Source organism: Lacerta agilis, chromosome 11 (genome assembly GCF_009819535.1).
Source record: "Lacerta agilis isolate rLacAgi1 chromosome 11, rLacAgi1.pri, whole genome shotgun sequence".
NCBI lineage: Eukaryota > Metazoa > Chordata > Lepidosauria > Squamata > Lacertidae > Lacerta > Lacerta agilis.
The window spans coordinates 3,393,476-3,398,510 of NC_046322.1; positions in this window are offsets into that span (position 1 = coordinate 3,393,476).

Genomic DNA, 5,035 nt, shown 5'->3' on the forward strand with positions numbered 1-5,035 from the left:
CTCAAGGTTTTGGTATATTTACATCCTTTCACTGGTGATATAAACCAAACCTAATTAATATTTACACATTCATTGTATGAATAATCAAGGATTTCTACATCATTTCTGAAAACAAACAAACAAACAAATAAGTACAAGGATCAATACTTACACTTCATATGCTAAGTTGTTTCTTGGCTTAAGCATTTATTCATTTACGAATACTGGTTTACTACGAGTATTGGCAGCATAGGTTTACTTTTTCAACAACCAGACAAGATGGCAGGAAATCAGTGGCTAGGTCTCTATAGTTGTGTAAGGGATCCATCTCACGATAGACCTACTGCTGTTGCTTGCAGGCAAACTGCTTATTGTGCATACGTTTGCACAAAATTTGCGGGAGCACGGGCACTTCCAGACTCGTGCAGTTTCGCAGGTGGGAGTCAGTGCACACAGGCAATTTTGGATTGTGCAGTCGAAACGGCTTCGTGCTCTTGTGCATCAAACCCATTTCCAAAAGGGGGAAAGCCAGGGTTTTTGTGGTAATGGGGAAATTCAAATGGAAAGTGTAGAACAACAACTTCTGGACACTACATTGTGTAACTGCCCTGCAAATAAATCAGAACAATGCTCGATAAAACAGCTGGCCACGTATAGCCTTCCATCAAATATTGTGCAGTAAAAGACAGTCTGGAAAGGACCGACACTGTTTGTTTAATGAGTCTGAATTTGCCAGAATGCGGCCAAATCTCACCCATAAAATGATGACAATCTGAAAGTATCCTTGTCTAGTTTGGCCCTAGTTGTGCAATGTAACATGATGTATAGATCGGTCGTTCCTGCCCTGTGCACCAAAATACGTTTATTTAAGTCAGCAAGCATAGTGATAAACCTCTCAGACTAGTCTTGAACCCTGCAGCCTTGGAAGCAGGTCCATGAGGTGAGGTGAGGCAGTTGCCACAGGTGTCAGATCCTGCCTCTGAGGAGCACAATGCTCGCTGCTCACTGCTGCCTATTCCTCTTCTTCCTCCTTTTACTCCCCTGATGTCTTCAGTGGGAATGGGGGGGGGCTGCAGAAGTATTGGAGGGTTGTGGTGGCTGGAAGGGGTGACATCATCGGTTTTGCATCAAACTGCAAAATGTCCTAGGCCAGCTCTGAGTGGAATCCTCCTGGGAAGGGCATAGAGCCTCGAGGCTGTTTTGCAAGCACACTTTGCTAACCAGATTGTGCTTTGAGCACCTTGGCTCGATAAACAGAAAGTCTGGTCTTACTTGAGCATTTCTGACCTTCTTGAGGGAAAGAGACTAACTAGCTTGAGGAGACCCCCATCTCTGGGGCTTCATCCCATATCCAAATGAGGGCTCAGATAACCTGTTTATTGAGCATTCTTTCTGATTTCCTTGCACAAAACTCATATGGAAGTGAGATCATGCTTGGTCTTCTCTGAACATTCCTGAGATGATACCAATGGGTTGCATCCAGCCAGGGCTTAATTTCAGCCAGAATTTGCCGTAACTCAGTTCTGGCACCTCTCATGTGGGCACCATTGCCCTCCTAAGAGAACAAGGGAGATGTTCATGGTGCAACACTTTTTCTAGAAAAATAGGTCTGTATCCAGCCTTCGTATGACTCACAGCAGATCCATTGAAATTAATGCATTGAAATTAGTCGTGCCCTACTTTCAACGGGTCTACTCTAAGCATGGCAAACATTGGATGCAGCCCATAGCAGCCTAATTTACAGTAGTGCTGCACATTATTGGTTGCTGTATGTAGAGGGGATGAAAACTTAAGATGCAAAGAATTATGACACCCAAATCTGACTCTTGCTGCTCTGACATTCAGTACACTCAGCATATATTTCAGATTTCTTTTGGCTGATAGTAGGTTGAGTCATTTGCTCTAAATGAGTTCCGCCCCCTGTCACATGAATACAGTTGCTGCAACCTTTCACCCACAGACCTGGACTCATGTCACCCATCTCTCCGAGTTCTCCTGGGGGCAGCAGAGCAGCTCGATCCACCTTTAATTGTAGGATTGTTAGCTCAGCTCCTTCATTTGCATAATTGTATCATTCAAAAGCTCATCTCAATCGCAAGCCGTTGCATCGTCTGATTCACACTCCAGACCTGCCAGCCAAGCCAATGGCATTCTGGGATTGCGACACCTTGGATGCTCCTGACATGCCGACTGACATGAAGTTGCCTGCTGGGCTCTTTCAATGATGTCAAAGATCCATCTTGGCAGAGGATGACAGAGTTGTTTGACATCTGTGTCATTCATCTTCCTGTGATCACGGAAGCAAGCAAATGGAGGGGCGGCTGGGAGATGCGTCATTCCATTGGGATCGATGAGGGATATTAAAAAGGTAAAGGGTAAAGGGACCCCTGACCATTAGGTCCAGTCGCGGACGACTCTGGGGTTGCGGCGCTCATCTCGCTTTACTGGCCGAGGGAGCCGGCGTTTGTCCGCAGACAGTTTTTCCAGGTCACATGGCCAGCATGTCTAAGCCGCTTCTGGCGAACCAGAGCACGCACACGGAAACGCCGTTTCCTTCCCGCCGGAGCGGTACCTATATATCTACTTGCACTCTGACGTGCTTTCGAACTGCTAGGTTGGCAGGAGCCGGGACTGAGCAACGGGAGCTCACCCTGTCGCGGGGATTCGAACTGCTGACCTTCCGATCGGCAGGCCCTAGGTTCGCCAGAAGCGCTTAGTCATGCTGGCCACATGACCCGGAAGCTGTCTGCAGAGAAACACCGGCTCCCTCGGCCTATAGAGTGAGATGACACAACCCCAGAGTCGTCCGCAACTGGACCTAACGGTCAGGGGTACCTTTACCTTTTAAGGTCACTTTGGTGCTGCTCGCAAAGTGGTTTGACTTCACCCCTGGAGACACACTCCATTGTCTCTTGAGACAGATGGGAATCAATCAAAACCATTGACATTTAATTCATCCAGCAAAAACCGATGATACCTGTGATACCAGCTTTTCAGAGTTTGATAGTCATTACGACTCCAGCACCCTCTGCTACCCCCTTGCTTCTTAGTACCCCCCAAGTAATCCCCCCCAGGCAGTGGTACCACCCAATTTTGGAACCACTGCTGTGAGTTGCTCCATCCCAAAGTCCAACAAATTTTGCTTCTTGGACTGACATTTACAACATTGGAAGCAAACTTTGAAGTTACACAGGAGTCTTCCTTAGACAGAGCTATTAGAGCATTTTAAACAGAAATCAGAGATAAGAGGAACTTGGTAGAACTGAGGATTCTTTAAAGCAAAGGATTCGGCGGGAAGAGGAATTAGCATCATGTTTACTTAGTCTTTATTATCTACCTAATATGACAGTGTGTGTGCAATCTGTCTGTGTACTAAGAGTGGACAATGCATTGTAAAATAAAATAAAAAAATTGGACATAAGAGGGTTATTGGGGTTGTGTTTTGCGGGAGCTGGGAAGGGTGGCTCTTCTTGTTTGCAGACGGGGGTGAAGTGAGCTATCTGCTTCTGCGGGGCGCATTTGACACCCACGCAGTTTATGCAAAGCAGTAAACAGCCTGCTCCCCATCATGCATTTGTGTTTGTACGTGATGCGAGATTGGCAGGGTGGATTACCCGAATCTGCATTGCGAAAGCTGGGGAGCTCGGCCCTTTGTGTGTCAGAAAGAAGGTTATCTCCTTGAGCGTCATGAATTGTGGGCCGACCTTGTTTGGATGGGTGTCCTTGCAAAAGACTGCAAGACGGAGGAAGAAAGAGGCAGAGAGAAATTTTGGAAGCAGCCGGGGATGACAGCAACACGGGTGACGGGAAGACCCGGGTTTTTTTGTGTGGCAATGTCCCTCCCTCCCTGTTGAAATAATGACACATGACACATCATATAAGTTTTAATGGCGAAAAGGCCACAACTTTATTGGTTACGGATGTTGAGCGGAATTGGCCTAGGCATTGGACCCTAAGCGACTATATCCGACCCCAACCCGTGTGTTGGAAGTCCAGGAAGAGTTAACCACCAGTAAGGAGCCTGGTGATCCACATCGACCGGAACTCCCCCTGTGATCACCGACAGGGGCTGCCTTAGGTCCTAACCTGCCTAGGCTTTGGACAGGGCCACACCCCTGGAATCCTTAATGCTGCCAGCGTTTTCGGCTGTACACAATTATTTCCCATATATTCCAATCTTCTTTAAACGTATGTTCTTCTTTTATTCTATATGCTGAGTCTGCGAGTTGTGCGTATTCTGTCAACTTAAGTTGCCACTCCTCTTTGGTTGGGACCTCTCGCGCTTTCCGTTTGTTCATTTTGAACTTGTTGGCATCCACCTGTCTCGAGAGTCAATGGAGTGCGCCTCGGGGGGGGGTGAAGTCAAACCGCTGGAGACCACAGCAGCTGCTGTGGCTGAAGAGACCACTAGCTTCTAACTGCTGCCTCCTATGTTGTTTTTGCAGCATCAGCAGCACCAAAGTGACCTCTCAAGGGTGCAAGACTGGACAGTGTGTGTGGAGGTCCTGGGCTGCCCAGAAAACACACCCTACCCGCCCTTGCTGGTGTGGTCCAAAGGAAAGCAGAGCAAAATGTTTGGCACCAGCTTGGCTGCAATGTTTGGTTTCTGGAAGGAGGCAGACAAGGCGCCATCTAACCGTCTTAGGGACTCCGCTCTGGATTTGTGCAGAGTTTACTCATTAGGCAGCAACATACAGGGGTCAAGCATACAGGGGTCTTACTCAGGCACCCCCAAACTCAGCCCTCCAGCTGTTTTGGGACTACAACTCCCATCATCCCTGACCAATGGTCCTGTTAGCTAGGGATGATGGGAGTTGTAGTCACAAAACAGCTGTAGGGCCGAGTTTGGGAATGCCTGGTCTTACTGGATGGTGATGCCGTCAGGGTAAGACTTGAAGGGCAGCGGTCCAGAGCCCCACTCAGCAGAATGAGCTAGAGGACCCCCAAATGTCTAGGGCTGGCTTACACTCACCACACTTTGAAATAAGTTGTTTTTTTAAAAATGAATTTAAATAATAACAAAATTTTCACAGGTAGCCTATGTTACTACAAAAAC